At 38.7% G+C, this 19,507-nt stretch overlaps 1 long non-coding RNA gene across 1 annotated transcript; it reads left to right on the top strand.

The window, feature by feature from the left end:
* Positions 1 to 456: 456 nt before the first annotated feature.
* Positions 457 to 17,907, top strand: LOC146711513 (uncharacterized). The gene is made up of 3 exons (XR_014920294.1): positions 457 to 588; positions 684 to 786; positions 17,800 to 17,907. It is a non-coding gene; the product is annotated as an uncharacterized LOC146711513 (long non-coding RNA).
* The last annotated feature ends 1,600 nt before the right edge of the window (positions 17,908 to 19,507 follow it).

Raw genomic sequence — 19,507 nt, 5'->3', positions numbered from 1 at the left:
TTTTCTCTCTCTTGCTCTTTCTCTCCTACACACACACACACACACACACACACACACACACACACACACACACACACACACAAAAACAGTGCATGCGGCAGGAACTTTGGACGTGACTCGAAATAGCATGTAGCTTGTACAGTGCCCAGGACAGGCTGACAGCCAATTATCAACATCTTTGTCTCCACAGAATTCCTTTTTATATACATCCTCAATTCCAGTTCTGGACTTGAAAAGGAGACCATTTTTCTAGAGAGTGATTTCCTCCAATATCTCATCTCTCGGTGTCTCTGTGTGTTTTAACAGGCAGGCAGGCACTCCCATGGGGTTACAGTCTTGCAAGCTTTCCAGCTCCTGCCTACAAAGTGAGGAGGAATGCAAACCGTCTTGTGGCTGCTGCTGTATGTGCGAGGACTGGAGATATTGCTCTGACCATTGCTGTGACATCTGCTGCCAGATGTGTATGGATGTGTGCACTGGCCTCTGTCCTGCAGACTGCAGCTATTCCTTCTGCTATATCTGCCTTACATTTGTACAGAACTGTCTTGGTTTTTTCCAGCAAACAAACAGAAGCATAACGGAGACAGAGTAAGTATAATGGTGATAATTCAACTGTAATAATTCTTACCTGTGCATTTACTTCAGTTTCCTTAAATTTAACTTGGATGTTTTATCTGTTGTAGAACCAGTAGCAAGTCCACAACAGCATGCCAAGCGATTGTCTGACAAACCAAATGCAAAAAACTGACTTAGAGAAAAAGAAAATGAAAAAGAAAGCTTTACAAGGTAAGTTTCAGTTAGGAACGGATAATTTATTTTATTTGCTAATTTTGCTAATAAGAGGATTGTCCAAGGCAATGTTAAGTGTGCTGCACTTTTTATTTGAGGTATTTTGTCTGTCTTGAAATTTTACCCAAGGGTCCTAGTAATTAGATTTACTATAACATAATACCCCAATCCTTATCACCACCAAAAAGAGTTGGTACACTATGTAGAAAGTAATTATTTGCAAAATGTATTTATGCCAGTAACTAATTGAAACTAGTACAAAGAAAAGATACCGAATGCTGAAACAGAGACCTTTTCTTTTTAAAAGGTCTAGATCTTATTTTGAGTTTGGTGACAGCAACACATTTTCGAGAAGCTGAGACAGGGCACATATAGCACTGTGTTGCATCACCCCTTCTTTAACACTCTGTGTTTGGGAACTGAGGAGACTAATAGCTGTAGTTATTAGGCTGTTTTTCCCATCTTTGCTTGAAATAGAGTTTCAGTTGTTCCACTGTTGAGGCCTCCTTTGTTGAATTTTTCATTTTATAATGCAGCAAAGTGTGAATTCCAAAGAGGCCACTTTAGCACTCTCTGTTTGGCATTGTTTTGCTGAGATAAGCAACAGATTCTCTGATGGAGAGACTTTGTAGCAACACACACTTGTATATCGAGATTCAACAAACTGTGTTTACTGACAGTGTTCCTGAGTTCATGCAGTGATTTCCACCGCAGGGTCACAGAGAGAGAGAGAGAGTGGTGGTGGTGGTGGGGGTAATAACAACAATAACAATCAAACAGACACTTCACAAAGTATTTACATTTTTCCCAGTAAAGTCTTTTTCTTATGTCCAAAACATGACATTTAGTCCAGATTTGAGCTCATCATGAATGGCTTAGACCTCACAGGGTGAACTACAAACACTGAAATGGTTCAGATCAGGTCTGTTTACAGTATGTTAGCTGTCTGTTCGTAGTCAGTCAATATCAAAGTCAAAATTCCTATTTCTAGTCTTTATTTACCTGAGAAAGATTTGTACATTGCTGAAAAGTCTCAAATCCTGCACCTATTCATTTAGAGATTGTGGATATATGCATAAAACCAGTTTCACTTCCATATGTTTGACTCAAAAATATAAAATTAAATGCACCAATCATTTGTAATTAAAACTGCACCTAAAAATTAAAAACCATACCTAATTTAAATTTGGAGAGACCCCGCGATTGTCTTTTTGGATAGTGCCATTACTTTCCCACAATGGGCCAGGTAGGTTTCGTCAGGGAAACATGTAAGTGTGACAAAACAAACTCCCCAAAAAAATACTTTCACACTTTTGGATCAACTCAGATCACTTGGAACATAAACGGTTGCAAAGAGGGACAGTTGTTATTGAAACCAGGGGCGCCACCAAGGGGGGGCACTGGCCACCCCCTAAAATTTGCTGGCCCCTCCAGTGGGCCCCCCTGGGAAGATTGTCCTATGTCAGCAGTGTTGGGAAGGTTACTTTTAAAATGTATTCCATTACAGAATACAGAATACATGCCCCAAAATGTATTCTGTAACGTATTCCGTTACGTTACTCAATGACAGTAACGTATTCTGAATACTTTGGATTACTTAATATATTATCATGCTTTTTACAACAACGTGAATGTACTATTGCTGTGTGATGTATTACTATTACTGAAGGTCCGCGACTCCGAACTGTAGTAAAGGGACCTCTGGCTAATACAACGGGGTCCCTGTCGGCTCGTAGCCGAAAAATAGCTTTACTTTGTTGTGTGGGTCAACTTTGCTAGCAGAGACAGAGAGAGGCGTTGAAAGGCTGCTCCAACGGAACTTATTGTTTTCGGAGGAAAACACGAACACAGTGTACAGTCGAGTCTTAATAGCTTACTTACAACTGGGCTCGTCAGGCACTCTTCTTGGCTGCAGTGGTTATTATTATATTTACATGCTTCCAGCTCCCGTTTTTCCTCGATGACAACTCGTACCTTTCTCTCCCTCCTCGCTCACAGACCCATAACGTGTATGGCAGTCCATTCTCCCTGCAACACGGACTACACTGCCCATGATGCTACATTCTTTAGAGCTATGCTTGTAGCATTCTGCCTGTTAGCTTAGCACAACAACAACAACGAAAAGGCGCTCTCTCACCCAGGAAACACACAGTCGCAGAGAGAGAGAGAGCGTCGCCCTGTAACCATGGCAACCGTAACGCTGCCGCCTGGAACAACAGCACGTAGCTGTCAAACAAAACCCAAACAGTCCTGACCCGCGACAAAATGAAACAGGAAAGTACCGCAGTGTAATCCATTTATTTCAACAAAGTAACTGTATTCTGAATACCACCTTTTTAAACGGTAACTGTAACGGAATACAGTTACTCATATTTTGTATTTTAAATACGTAACGGCGGTACATGTATTCCGTTACTCCCCAACACTGTATGTCAGTAATAATTCTAATAAACGTGGCCACAAGAGAGAGGAAAAAACACCCTACAATGAAACACTAACTTGTTATTTATTACTGCTTAACCCTTTAAAACCGGTCAGAGAGGGCACACTCTTTTTTTTGTAACTATTTTTAAATCCCTGTAGAACCAGAACCACGTAAGCTAGCGCAATCATTTTTTTTGCATATGAAACCGGAGGAGTTGTACTTACATCTTATGCCATCAGCTTGACCTAGGTCACGGTTTCCTTACACATATGGCTTTGCAAAAATAGCATAAAAAGCACTTGCAGCATCAAAAACATATTCCAGAAACACGCTTTGCCGAACCGATCAGCTGTTCAAAACACTTCCCACTTGGAATAGACGTCAGCACAAACTATCGCATGTCCGCCATTACGGGGCCTTATAAGCCTATACGGGTGTTTTTTAAAAGTCATGTTTGACTCTATCCTTTTCTGTATAGTTTCTGGGATGCTTAGAACTCAAATTGCACTGTTGGAAATAGTTTATTTTGATGCACATGCTGGGGTTTTTTTTGCAAATTTGGATTATAATATTTATTTTAGTTTTTCCTGCAGTATATAAAAATTGGTGTATCTCAAAAATAAAACTATGAAGACACTCAAAATATATTTCCTGTTGTTGGAAACTATTTTGTGCAACTTTTTTGTATTTTATTTTTGAGGGATAAACCTCTTAAACTAGAAATTTATGTAAAAAAAAAACAAAACAAAACAAAAAACAAAACAAAACAAAAGCCCACAAACAATTTTCATTTTCTTTGTAGTTTATTGCACTTATTTGCAATTTATGTAGTTACTATGGACATACATATATTCAGTGTTGGGGAGTAACGGAATACATGTACCGCCGTTACGTATTTAAAATACAAAATATGAGTAACTGTATTCTGTTACAGTTACTGTTTAAAAAGGTGGTATTTAGAATACAGTTACTTTGTTAAAATAAATTGATTACACGGTGGTACTTCCCTGTTTCATATTATGGCGGGTCAGGACTGTTTGGGTTTTGTTTGACAGCTACATTATGTTGTTCCAGGTGGCAGCGTTACGGTTGCCATGGTTACAGTGTGACGCCCTCTCTCTCTCTGTGTGTTTCCTGGGTGAGAGAGCGCCTTTTTGTTGTTGTTGTTGTGCTAAGCTAATAGGCAGAATGCTACAGGTATAGCTCTAAAGAATGTAGCATCATAGGCAGTGTAGTCTGTGCTGCAGGGAGAATGGACTGCCATACTCGTTATGTGTCTGTGAGCGAGGGAGGGAGAAAAAGGAAAAGTACGAGTTGTCATTGAGCAGAAACGGGAGCTGGAAGCATGTAAATATAATAATAACCACTGCAGCCAAGAAGAGTGCCTGACGAGCCCAGTTGTAAGTAAGCTATTAAGACTCAACTGTACGCTGTGTTCGTGTTTTCCTCCGAAACAATAAGTTCCGTTGGAGCAGCCTTTCAACGCCTCTCTCTGTCTCTCGCAAGAAAAGTTGACCCAGACAATAAAGTAAAGCTATTTTTCGGCTACGAGCCCGACACGGAACCCGACGTATTAGCGAGAGGTCCCTTTACCACAGTTCGGAGCCAGGAACCTTCAGTAACAGTAATAAATCACAGCAATAGTACATTCACGTAGTTATAAACAGCATGATAATATATTAAGTAATCCAAAGTATTCAGAATACGTTACTCTCATTGAGTAACGTAACGGAATACTTTACAGAATACATTTTGGGGCATGTATTCTGTAATCTGTAATGGAATACATTTTAAAAGTAACCTTCCCAACACTGCATATATTACAATTTGGGCTATAACGGTTGTATTGATGTATAGCAACTTGAAATGCTCTCAAAAATGGGACTACAGCATGTAAAAATGTAAAGATAAGCTCTGGCGGACTTGGTTCTATGGTAGGTCTTAAAGGGTTAAAATAGATATGGATTTCAAAATCTTATTTGGTTTTCATATGTACCTACTTTCAGTGAACTTTAATAGCTGGAATTAACTAGGCAAATAAGTCTTTTCTCTTTCTCTCTTTTGTCATATTTTCCAAGTAACCTATATTTGACAACAGCATAATAAAAATGGAAAATTTTATTTATTTATTCCTTTTAGTTTATTTGGTGTACCACCCCAATATTTTTAGTGACCCAAATATGACCACTCCTATAAAAAATAATAAATAAATAAATTCTGGAGGCATCACTGATTGAAACTTGAATCCTATTACTATATGAGTAAAACTGGTTTTAGGTTTTAATCCTGGGTGACTGAGGTTGAGGAGGTGTAGTGAGTCATCCACTAATCAAAAGGCTGGCGGTTCAATTACTGTCGTGTCAGCAGAGGTGGGAAGTAACGAAGACTGTACTTAAGTACAATTTTCATGTGTCTTTGCCTGAGTAGTTGTTTTTCGGACAACATTTTGCTTTTACTTCCTGCATTTTTAAACAAACATTGGTATTTTCAACTCCTTACATTTTCAAAACAGGCTTGTTACTTTAGGTTCAGCTCTAGCTTTTATACTCAGGAGTTAAAGTGGTCTGGACGGAGTGCAGGTGTTGTGTTTGCGGCACTTCAGAATCTAGCTATTGCTGCAGAGGAGGAGGAAATGTACGGAAGAGGATTAGGGCCACTGGGGAGGAAAAAAGTGAGGGCATTTTTTTCTCTCTCCAGAATTCTGAGGAAAAAGGTCAGGTTGAAGTTAGAATTCTGGGAAATTATAAAAAAGAAAGATGTCCCCAATTTTTTTTCCAGTGGCCCTAATCATCTTCCGTAGAAGGAAGTATGAAAGGAGTGATGTTTTTCAGTGGCAGGTAATTTCAACATTTCTATCACCTCAACAAATATCAGCAAACGCACAAACTGTTTGTGTGCAGTTTGTCACACAGTGTGTTGCTAGCTAAAGGTCCAGCTGCTGTATTTCACAGGGAGACAAAAGAAAAGAGAAAAGTTCACTCTGAGATGGAGAAAAATATAAGAAAAGACAGGCAGGAGAAGAAGAGAGGTTAGATTTAAAGGTAAGGGCACCTCAGTGACACTTGATGAAGTGAAATAAAATTTTTAGATGTAATAATTTTTTAATCACATGCTATATTTGTATATGGTGTGTTTTGATAAATTATGTATTTTCATATTGGGAAACATCCTGCAAAATAATTTCAGCTACACAAACTTTTTTGTTATTGAAATGTTGCATGAAAATACTAGATAGTTTTGCCCCAGATAAACAAGTTACTTTACAATAATGTGCTGAAATCACAGTAAAACATTATGCTGGACTGCTGCACAGTACCTCTGGTGATCACTGTAAGAGGCAGGTTACATCAAGTGTGGCAGAGATTAATTTGCATTTAACTTTATATCAACTGTATACTGTCTAGTGTAAAGACAGTATAAACAGTATAGTGTCAGTGCAGGAGATGGACATCAGTCAAGCTGGACTCATCTTACTGATTAAGTGTGCAGGCAAAGTCACCCTTTACAACAGAACATAGTTTTTTGTTTTTTTTCCTATCTACATAACAGATTGAAGCTTTCAGGTGAATTGGAATTTAGATTGGAATAATATTTGCATTCTCATGTACTAATATTGTTTTATATCATATTATATTATTATAGCGCAAAGTTCAGTTATCTTTTTACAAAAATGGTTAGTAGAATTGTCCTTCACAGTGCTACTTTCCCCCCCCCCAAATAAAATACAATAAAAACAGCACAGTTACTGTGTGCAGTCCCAAATTTAGTTACATATTTTCATTACAAGGAGCTACTTTTTACTTTCTTACTTTGAGTACATTTCAGAGCCTGCACTTTTTTACTTTTACTTGAGTAAAAAAGTAGCTTCAGTACTTCAACCTTTACTGGAGTATTTTTAAACATGGATATCTATCCTTCCACTTAAGTACAGAAAGTCTGTACGTTTGCCATCTCGGCTCTTCAAGGCCATATAAAATTGTCCTCGGGGAAGTCGAACCCTACGTTACCCCGAATGCCTTCTTTCACTGTGTAAGAGATAAATAAACTGCTTGAGGTGCATAGAATAAGACTGTACAAATGGGTGAATCATGGTGTGAAAGTGCTTTGAGTGGTCAATATAAGTAGTTTTCCATTTACCAATTTGGAACAGTTTTTAAAATGGGAAGGAATGGCACGAAAGAATGGTGGGAGAGAGATCCAGGATGTGATTGAGTTGTGCTTGAGGGGAAAATTTGGCATGTAATATGATGTGAGACTGGTCTCAAACATGCAGGTTGTATGCAAAATCAAATAAGCCATTCAGTACACATAAAACAATGCATCAATTTGAATACAACAATAATAGAGACAGCAGAGAACACTGCATGTGTGATTAGAAAAGATGCCAAGAAGCAGTATTTATGCTAAACACTCGGTCGAAAAGCAGAGTTAAAACATAGATCATCTCTTTGGAGAAGCATTGCTATAAACTGCAAGGTAAAACTGACTCAATGCACTGAATGTGAAGCTGATTGATATGCTGATAAAACTGCGGTGGTATGTTACCTTATTTGATAATTGAAGTCAAACATAAGCTTTTTAGCTTCCAATGGACTCTACAGTTATGCCTAATATTGCTAACTTAATAACATTACACATTTCTTACAAAAGTCTATCAAACAAGAGTTGTTCCTGAGCAGTATAAAGTGAGTACTTTTCCATGTTTATACTGTTTATACTTGTTAAGTACCGTAAATTCCATCTTGCCAGTAATAAACGGCTGAGAGAATGAACGTTCTGTTAGCTTGACCCGCAGTACACCCTGCACAAAACTGAGTGGTCAGAGAAATGTTATTTTGTTCTTTAAATCAGATTGATTGACATGCATGTATTGAAGAGTGATGGCTTCCTCCCCCACCAGCTGTTAAACCAAGCAACAGGCTGCAGATCTGAGGCAGAAATAAGAAATGCTGAAACCTTGACAACAGGTATACATTAAAAAAAAAAAAAAAGCATCTAGCGATTGTTTGCATATGCATTCATGGGCGAATTTGTAAGTGGTTTATGTGGGAGATCGAACTATGGGGAATTATTTATTTTCTCAGTTAGATATTGAATAGAATCTATAAATCTTCATAAAGGACAAATGATGTAACATAAGATAAAAGGCCAGGACTCTCACAAGAAGTGTTTCCTTCTTCTTATTTATTTTTTTGTGAACAGCAGCCCTGACAACGAGCTTAGCATTATCGCTACCATCACGTCTGAACAAAAGAGCTCTCTGAACAAAAGTGATATTTTGTTCTGAGAGCTTTCCTCCTCCTGGGTCACACCCATGTGTTATCAGAGACTGTAATTTGGACTCATGTCACCACGGGTTGTTTTTTTTTTTTGTTTTGTTTTGGGTTTTTTTCTTTTTGTTGCAGATCAGTTCATGTGGAGAGATTCATTTCTTTTGTGACTGGATGTTCGATTTACAGAGGATTTTTCTTTTTTTTCCCAGCTCAGTCAATATAGGCTTTGAGAGTCAAACAGAATCCCTAACATCATCACAGCCTAAGTGTTGCATTTTTCACATGAGAGATAAACTGTAGAAATAGCCTCATATCTGCAATATTACCCTTCTCTGCCTACTTCGGAGCGCTTCATAGATGCTGGCAAGATTGTTTTGCACTTTGAGGCAAACAAAAATATAATTTGGTTTCACACACTGTACAATCTCATATCTCTGTGCGAGATAAGGGCGCCTGAGGCCACCAGGTGCTGTTTGCTTCTGCTGAATTAGACCTTTTTATTATCTTCCACAAAACTGTGAGTTTATGGAAATGTTTAGGAATTGTGAGTGAGCCATGTCAAGCAGCAAAAAGAAGCCTAGAGTAAGGCCTCATGAGGAAAAGCTAACATCACACAATATAATGGGCTGCACTGTGTACCCGGCTTTACTCATATCTTTTCTCGTTTCATCCTCCTCTCTGCCCCTCTGGATAAAGCATGCAGGCTAAGTTTGCTCTTTAAACTCACTTTTCCCTACGGGATGTTTGTAAATGTAACTCCTAACAGTCTGAAACATTTGAGAATCTAAGTCGGAATAAGCTAATGAGTTATGTGTTAAGATCATAAGATCATTGCTGCCTTTGAGAAGATTCTTTGGTAAATCTAATTTCTTATTCATCGTCATTGCCTGTCAGGAAAACTATAAAAAAAACACTGGCATGCTTAAAATTCATTCGGTTTGGCGTAGGGCTGAAACATGGGCAAGAACTAATTATTTTTTTGTGTGGATCTTGATCATTTTTTAAATTGCCAAATACTCTTAGTGAATGATTGTGCTCTTCTAAGCTTTTTTGAATCTTCTTCTCGTTCTTCCTCTTTTATTTTTCTGCCCTGTGATGATCTTTAAATATCTTATTGTTTGCAAATAGTAGAATGTGTCTACACAACATGGTAGCAGTGATAGAAAGTGAGGTTGAGCCCACAAATGACTGAGGATCTACCTCGGAGATGTGCAGCAGGAAGAAATTTTAAGATCTTGTGATTTATTTTTTTTTCTCTCACCTTTGCTGTCTTCCTTCTTCCTCCCTCTGTCTTATCTCTTTGTGGCTGAGCACATTTCTCTCACCCCACCCGTCTATGTTCTCTTCTCATGAATTGCATTGCTTTTACTGAAAGTCTTCTGGTTAGGAGTGGAGAAAGGCATTGTGTGCTGCTGTCAGTCAACTAGATTACAGCTCTAGAGGATCCTCATTGTTCAGACTCCAAAAATAAGTAGATGGCGCCTAACTTTGCTGGCCAGATATATCTGAAGATGTCTGTGTTTTTCCCCATATTTGGAAGGCTGTGAAACAAAAAAGTCAACATGAAAAACAGAATTGGATGAGTAAATTTGATTTTGATTCAGCAAAGCTGTTATGATGCATTCCAGCCTGAGATACGGACAGATCCTCGACTCTAATAAGCAGAAGATAATTAGGCGCATGTAATCTAAACCTTCAGGCATTTTCTGTTTTGCTATCCATCAAACAGTTGGTTCTCTGTTCACTTGTCCACACTGACTAAGCTTTCACCTTATAGCTGACCCCTCCTTAACTGAGAGATGCCTATTACTTCTGTGAAAACCCTTCATTCATCCTTAGTACCACAGATGCACAAGGCTTACTGCCTGGAAAGGGATCTCAGCTGATAAAAGATTATTGCTCCTAATCTGTCCAAATCAAACCCTCTGCCCATCACAAAACTCAGTTAGAATAAAAATAAATAAAAAATAAGCCCTTTAAAGTACTGGCGTCCTCTTTTCACTCACAAAATTGTTTGGATGGTTTGGGTCTGGACATGCAGCTTTGAGCATTAGAAATTCTTCAGAGGTCAGCGTCACCTGGTAAATCTCCTATTATGATATGAAGTGAGTAGTGGCTTTAAAAGTTGAAAAAAGGGCCAGTGGTGTGTTTTCAAGCTCACTTGCAAGAGAGTAGTGCACAGACCTTCTCTCTTTACCTTCCTGCTGTGTGCCAGGTTTTGAGATTCCATAGATGTACAGGTGAGACTTTCTGAAGATGGGCATGGGCAGCTGGTAGGAGGGGGGCGATGAGTTTTTTTTCTTTTTTTTTCCTGCTGAAATTGGATTTTATTTTTGTCCACTCCGAGACCTCCATCTTATCCTGCAACCCAGTCCTCCCACTCAATTTCCATCTCACCGTGTGAAAATTGGAGTGATATAAAGATGTGAGCTTCAGATTGAGAAGACAGTCAGCGGTGGTAATAAGGAGGGCAAGGGAATGGCAAAAGATAGAGACAGTGAGATATAGGGGAAAGCGTGAGATCGAGGCCAGACAAGGTAGCAGCACACAGATTTCTGGATTTCCAGAGCACAGCAGCAAATGTCTGGACCAGATTTTTTTATGATAGCTTTTACTCGAGTGGGGAAACACACTCTGTTGCTGGCACACTCAGCAAAAGGATTTCCTTCAAAATAGAAACAACTAAAAATATATTTATCTGTGTATAAAAAATATATTCATAAGAAATTAGCAGTGTAAAAATGATCAGTTAATTAATAGTAAGCCTGACTGACATAACAGTTTTTTTGGGGTTTTTTTGTTTTGTTTTTTTTGGCCACTTGAAATTCAAAACGTGGACAAAACCAAACACAGACGACCCCCACCTTTTACTACTACCCCTTCTCCCCCTCGTTTCATTTGGACAGAGTGAGCAAGAGAGACACTATCTCATTAATGTGACAGAGACATTGCTCATTTTGGATGCATAACACACAGTGATTTGATAACAGGGCGGTCAAACAAAATCGCTTTACTTCAAATGCATTCCCAATCCTATTTTAACAATAGAACGTATTTAACAGATTCACCAGCTTGCTTAAAAAGAAGAGGAAACCATTAGCTTAAAACTAAAGAGTGGAATCAATTAATAGAACCCAGCCATAATAGTGTGTTGGGATGGTTTGTGCGCAGTTACTTTGCATTCATAATGTATAGGCTGACAGCCCATTAGACACTATTAAAAGGAAATCAGATTCTGGCCTTCCTCCAAAGCCATTAGCCAGTGGGGTCAGCCTGAAGACAAACCGGTAATTGACCAATAGATTCAGGTAAATTGTTGGTCCCTGAGAGAAACAACAATTTTGTTAATTGCATTTTTAACAGCGGATGAAGGGATTACAGGTGCATAATAGCAATGACAGTGCTGTAATGGACCCAGCAATTAGACAGTACTATTACTTACATTTCTGTAAACACATCTCCCCTTAGCACTAATGCAAACATCAAAGTAATGAAAAACTGTTGTGGCAAATTCTGATTCTGCATCGGAAGAAGTCAAGAGCCTTAAAAGGTGAGCAGAATAAAACACATAGATAGTAAAGAAGGCCTAGTTATGAGTTTTACATGAATGAACAGGCAGTTTGCTTGCTAGATATAAAATGTAATTTCACTGGATGGCAACAAAACCTCAGGAGCTAACTGTCAGTCACACTAATGGACAATAACAGTAAGGTCAATGCTTGTTATGGTGTATTGTGTGTGAGTGTGTGTGTGTGTGTGTGCGCACGTGTGCAAAGAGTCTTTTACTTTTCACGGTTGTGTCTGACATTAGCCTGTTAGGTATGAACAGATAACCATTCTTGACCATGATATGGTCAAGCTTCTTGCAAATCATTGTCAAGGATCAAGGTCCCATTAATCTGTCTGAGCAGACACACTCATGAGCAATATTTGTAGTGCCAGTGTGCATTTAAACCACAGTGTTCTCTGTGCTTAATTCACCTTTTGTTGGAAAAAATTTTCCATGAATAAAAATGTACCGTTATTGCCATTAAACAGAATCAAGCAGAGCCCCTGAAGAAATGCATTCATAAGTACTCCTTTCAGATAAACTGTAACAAAGGATAACTGATTGTTGCACCAACATTTATTAGGACACTGGATAAATGTGTGGCACTTTCTTTCAGTCCCTGAGGTTTACATATGTTATACACATCCACTAACTGCTACAGACTGGGGTTTTTCTAAATGAGTGTGTTGGCTTGGTGCTACAGGACTGATTACAAACTTGATCTCACATTAAAATACAGACTTGAATTTGATGAATGCAAGAGAACCCAGATAGCAGCTAAACAATTACTGGGTGCACTCTAATTTGCTTGCAGGCGGCATGCTCTGACTCCATACAGCCTAAGCCTCAACTCTCTGACCTTCCGTAGACAGACCCTCCTGGTCAAACATGGGTTAGCTGCCTGGCTGATAGGGAGGAGGAGGTGGGGGATGTAGACCCCTTCGCCCTGCAGGTATGACTTTCGACAGTGGAAGCGACCTGCTGCTTGGTTACAGTGATGAACGACTTTGCCTACCCTCTGATAATTGCTCACTCAGGGGCAGAGAGAGGTCCATTAATCAAAATGAGCTGAGGTACTGCAGCGCTCCACCACCTATGGCACACCTCAGCATGCCCAACAGCCTCCGGGGAAGACCTGGAGGCACTGTCTTCAAAAGAGTTAAGGTCAGGACAGTGCCATCCTCCAATGACAGCCACTGCCACTGTCTGATGGTGTACAATCTAACAAACTGAACAGAGAAGTCATGAGAGGAAGAGGGGAGGGTCCCATTAATTGATTTTCAATTGGAAGATTCTGTCAACCTTAACTTGAAACAAGTTGCTGCTGTGGGATTTTAATACCGCCTTTGTTGACACGTCAATAAAGAAAGGGTTAAGATGGGCTGGAGGGTCGCAGCCTTTTTTCTAGTATGACAAACTGAGGAAATACAGCAAAAATAAAGGCCTGTGGTTGATTTTTGCAATAACCGATTAGCTGGGATGTCTGTTTTGTCAATGGTGACAGTCATTTATTTTTTCTCCTAAAAAAAGAAATGGATGCAGGCTGATCGTTTTGCCTTAAGACTCAAATCTATTACTATTGTAAAGGGATAAGGAGACAACATTGCTCCCTAACTCAGATTGATGGGAACCATAGTATCTTATTTTTTTGGCTTTTTAGATGAAATTTAATTTGCACAGATGCAAGTTGTCAAGCTTTGATTTAACTTTTACTTTTCTTTGAGCCTTCTACGGGCGAGTACGTAGTTATGTTATATCTGTTTCCTCTCTGCTGTCATTATTCAGCACGAATGCAAAACAATTAAAGTTAATATTTTCTGTAGCAGAGTTAAAAATACACCTTATCAGTAAACTTGCATCTCTTAAGATGTTGTCAGCTATGACATGGCATCATCGGGCATGCGAGTCTGTTTACAAATGGCATCTTTCTTTTCTTTCTTTTTTTTTTAATCTTGTTATTTTTTTTAATCATTCATTTCAGTAAACATCATTTGCACTTCTAACTCTGAAGCTCTATGCTGACTTGTAAAGATTGTTATGAGAGGGTACTGTTTTTGTATGCATCGTATTTATCTTATCTGTGGGCCTTGGCATTGCCCTGCAGGATTTTGTTTATGCACAGTACAAAATCACCATAACCTTAACCATGACCTCAACCTTGAATCTTTATCAATAATAAAACCACGATGCATTTGGAAGGGGGAAAAAAAAAAAGTCTGGCCGATCCACAAACCATTCTTCAAAATAATTGTTTTAATACATGAGTTGAGCAGATGTAGCAAAAATAATAAAACATCTCTTGAAGGTCAGAATTATAATTAATGTTATTAAGTTGAGAATGATGAAGTTCAATTGCCTTTTTAATGAACAGTCTTCTTGGGTCGTTAACAGGGTGCACTCGGGCCAGTAAGGTTAGACATACTAAGTTTAAAAGAACAGTTTTTCCAAAATTAATTTGAAGAAAAAAAGAAAAGAATAAATATCATTCCTTAACATGTAGCACTATTCAGCTATTATAGCTGCATTAATACAACCATTGCATGATCAATAGCTCATAAGTGGCTCAATATTTTTATAACACTGTATCAAGTGAAAAGGAGAAAACAAAGGAGTCACTTAGAGTGATAAACACACAGAAAATCATCACCTGGGTCTGAAGCTGGCCTTGGCTTTATGGATCTTGAAAGTGAATTTCATCCAATGATTAGCTGCCAGTCCCAACAGCTTTACCGTTTCGGTTCAGTACTCTGCTTATAGCACTGTTTTTGACCACAGCAGCCCATGTGTTTTCATCAAACTAGCTCTGATAAACTCACAGTGCACATATCTACCCCAGAACCAAACAATTAAAGATCTGCTAGTGAACTTAGCGGAACATTTAGCACACAAAACTGTCAGATATTTTCCTCAGGAGCTAAAAGAATGAATATTGGATTTAGAAACACACTCTAAACAAAAGATAATATTTTAACTGTTGACTGTGTAAATAAGCAACTTTACTATACTTGCTTGAAGGGCGGTGATATACCATAGTTGTGTTTACAAGTTTTTCCACTGCCCACAAGTAGCTGAAAGTTGTTTTTATATATTTAATAAAATGGTAACACTTTGTTCTAGTTTTCACTGATAGCTCTAGTATTTATGGTGCAATATTTTTCCACTGATCATGAATGCAAGGTGAGGCGAACAGGGGTTAAGGTGAGCAGCAAATTGGAGACCATCACTCATGTCAAATGCAGTTATTAAACCTATGGCCCAGTGCTTACCGTAAATGCCAGTGTTTGATCTTATTATTTTAGGATGACGTGTGCTATGTAAATTATTACAACTATGTAAATCAGTTGGGATGGCATGGTGTTGCCCTGTCACCTTGGAGCAAGAAGGGTCTAGGTTTAAGTCTCTTGTTTATCTTTTTTTGTCTTTCTATTGCTTTTTTCCATGTCCCCCACTGTGCCTGCATGGATTTCCTTTGAGTGCTCCGGGTTAATTGTTGCTTTTAAATCAGCCACTTGTATGAATATGAAAGCGTGTTTCTTTGTTATCTTTGTTATAGATTGGTGCGCTGCATTTTGCCCTGTGTCATCTGGGAGAGGCTCCAGCCCCCTCTGAACATTAAGTTAGCTAAGTAGTTAAGAAAATGGATCATGAATGGATCATGAATGAATCAATTTAAACTGAGTATAAGTGTGAGTGGAAAGGGAACAGAACATTGTGGGAAGAAGCGGAACCTACTGTGGGTCTGTGTCACAGTGAAAATCAGAAACGGTGCCAAGGCCAAGGCTGCTGTATGGCAGCAATGACTGCAGGATAGTGCCTTTGAGTTTGTGGAAAGTTTTCAAGTTTACAAAATGTATCAAATTAATTTGAAGTGCAAACTGTATGAACAATATCTTGCCAAGTTAAGAACTCCCCAGATGAGGTAGGTGTATCATTTTCAAGGTCTACAATCAAGAGATGTTCTGATGAATAGAAATACAGATGGTTTACAACAAGGTGCAAACCACTGGTTACACTCAAGAACAGGAAGGGCAGACAGCATGTAAAACATTCAAGACAAAACTCAATGCAGAGACCCACAAACAAGCAGCAACTATAAGTGACTGTAGTTAAAGACCTGGCAAAGAATCTCAGGTAGGTAAACACGGCATATTGAGATCAGTGGGTCTTAGATAGTAGTCACTGACTTTCTTCCAGGCAGTAAAAGCAATCTTTGTATTTAAAATCATGATAGTTCATTCACTTACTTTTGAACCTTGGAAAAATTTATTAAAATATACAAAAATGGCTATAATTCTTAAGCTTGTGCAAACTTTTTGTAAAGGTCCTTGAATCAAAGGTGAAAGTTTGAACTTCATTCACATCTTAAGTGTTTTATTTAAACTCCCCTGTGGCGCTGCATAGATGCAAAATTACAAACGTAGCAAAACAAATTCAAACAAAACTGTCATTGATCTGCATTACATTTGATGTGGTCATGTTGTAGCTGAAAAAAATTTGCCTTGGAAATAAGCTGGGAGAAAGTGATGCAGAAACAATGAAGAAAGAATTTTGATTACTTTTTACAGTCAGACTGCTTTGCTGTTGCTTGATTATTGAACTCTACTTGCATATTTCTGTTAACATTGACAGTGAATAATGAAAGTGTTCGGAATGACTCTCACCCAGCTACCTGCCTCGACGACTCCTCTAGCTCCTTACTTCCGTAATGTGTTTTTAGAGGGTTCTGAGTTATTCCACATCACACAGCTGGTCATTAAATCTCACAATAAACTATTTCCATCATTTCTACACAATTTTCAGGCAGCCCCACCTATGTCACGGTCCAGTTTATTTGCTTTGTTTGTCACTGCTGTCCTGTCCTTTCCCTGTGTGTGTGTGTACACACATTGGCTATAACGAGAAGCAGGAGAGGGAGCCTTGGCATCATGGACTCACATTATTGTCCTTGCATCATATAGCCTATAGAGGTTTTATTCCGGTATTAGTTCTGCCCATCACATTAGACTGGACATCACCAAGGTGATTGGGACCTACAGAGTAAACGACCAGTAATGAATGCCGAGAGAAATATATGGCATGGTAACTTTCATTTAAAAAAAGGTCCTCTCCCAGCAGTGTGCTCAGTCAATCCATTTTACAGGTGTAAAGATGGAAGAACTGTGCTCTCACTCACACCACAGCTCATCTTCCAGACAGTTGCATGAATTAATAGCAGACTGGGGGCTCATAGTGCCACCTCAGTCTTCACTCACTATGAAGACAGGTACTGTGGGGCTGCCAGCGCTCCTGGTTTCAGCTGTCTTGCCCACAGGACATATTCAAGAAGCTTCCACCAGGCATGTCCATTCAGCCTTTGAAATAATTACAACTGTTCATTCAGCTTGCAAACAGGAAACCAAATCATTACCTTCACAGCATCTAATTAATTTGCTGTTAGACAAGAAGACCTACCTTTTAACTCTCTAAATATCCATTTTTATTTCACTTTGGCCAAAGATGCAATTCCTTTCAAGAGTGTTCGGTTGTTCCGTTATGCTCTGTTTAATGCTCTGTTTAATGTTCAGTAGTACGCTATAGCAATAAAGTGATTGATCTTTTTGTTGTATGCCAGATATACCACTGTTGCCTCTCTGTCAGGCACCAGTACCTTAACTGCATGTATAGACAGAACCTGAGAATTAGTCAAAAAGAGTGATGGTGTGTTCAAGGTGAAAACTAACTCCTTAGCGTTTGCTCATCCGTCTTCCTTCTCTCATTCACAGGACTATGGTGCTCCATGAAAACCTGTTCTGCACTGCCAAAAAGCAGTCCTGTTGTTTAAAACTAATGAAGACCCAGCAGGCTCAACTGTCCTCAAGCTGTAATAAAGTACTTGGTAACACTTTCCTATGTGCTTCTTCTGTGGTGTGCAAGGGCAAATGTACAGCGTAGTAAATAGTATAAACCTCTTTTTTTTCTTTCTTTCTTTTTTTTTAAATTCAGGGACCAATGTAATGCATTGGAAAATAACAAGTGGAAACAGTTTGCTGTTTTTTGTTGAATATATATATATTTGAGGTCTCTGAATTAGTTTGCCTGTGTAGAAGAAAGCAAGAACCACTATCTATATATATATATATATATATATATATATATATATATATATATATATATATATATATATATATATATATATATATATATATATATATATCATAAAGCAAATGACTGAAAAGTATATCAGGTGTAAAGAAAAAAAACAAAAGCAAACGTGTCCAGCATGTAATAAGAGGTTGAATGTGCTGAAGAGCGAGGGCAGTATCTGTGTATCAGTAAGGAAAGTGGAATGGTTATCATTACATGCTCCTCTTATTTGCCAATGGCTGTGGATCTGTTCTCTGCAGCTGTAGATACACACACACACACACACACACACACACACACACACACACACACACACACACACACACACACAAGTGCACATAAACAAGAAAAATTGATTACCACCTCTTCCTGATTGCAGCCGCTCTGTCTTCTAAATCTAAATTGCAACTCCAGACACAAAAGCAGCCCGTGTACCTGAAGCACACTAAATCAATCTCCCCCCACTCTCCAGCTCCTGCACTGCCAAATAAAAAGTACAACCTTTTCCAGGGAAGTGCGAAGCCTCAGAACGTAAAATATGTCATATAATGTAAAATATGCCGCTTGCATGCTATGACCTTGTGGCTTTAAGGCTGGAGACCTTAAGTTTTCACAATCAAGACTCACAAATTTCCACAATGCAATAGCTAGACAAGACTTCAAGACATGCAGAGATTAAAAGGACAGCTTTCATCAAGTGTTTTATATTGATTGTCGTAAGACAGGTGATAAGTGGCATTCCTCATAGATACAGAGTTTAACTGTGGCTTCATATATTCTAACCACATCCCAAAAAACAATTGGACATAATTCGATCAGTAACCCTATCTGTGTAATTACACACTGACTTTAAACACTATTAATTTGAATTCTAAGCTTTTCAAGGGATACAATGCATTTTAAACAATGGCAAAACTTCTTAAAATTCAGTGATTAGACTCATTATCATATCAGCAGTTTCGAGAGTGCAGACCCTCTATGAAATAATTTAGACCCACATGCCAGGCTCGTGGTACAGACACAGAAGGCACGCCACTGCTGCCTCCCCCACTCTTTTCATTACATCTACCTGACATCTACCCTCATTCACACCTGCACTACAACACTTTCTCTTCACTGGCTTGCCAGTAACATTTGTCACATGTATCACAACCTCTTCTTTAATGCATCCTTATCAGTCACTCAGACAAGGCACTTAACATGAGAATGAATCTGAGACCTTGCCCTTAGCAGGGGCCATTATGTGTAATGGTTGTCAGCTGTTTGGAATGCATTCCCATGTCCCACTGAAATGATTTGTATCCTTGCCAAGTTTAGCATTCGAGTGTAAGCATGAACAGTCTCATC

Source organism: Copadichromis virginalis, linkage group LG4 (genome assembly GCF_057382275.1).
Source record: "Copadichromis virginalis isolate Kocher_CV1m ecotype Utaka linkage group LG4, C_Virginalis_male_GT1.1, whole genome shotgun sequence".
NCBI lineage: Eukaryota > Metazoa > Chordata > Actinopteri > Cichliformes > Cichlidae > Copadichromis > Copadichromis virginalis.
Note: the sequence above shows the minus strand (reverse complement) of the source record. Positions and strands in the feature narration are given on the sequence as shown.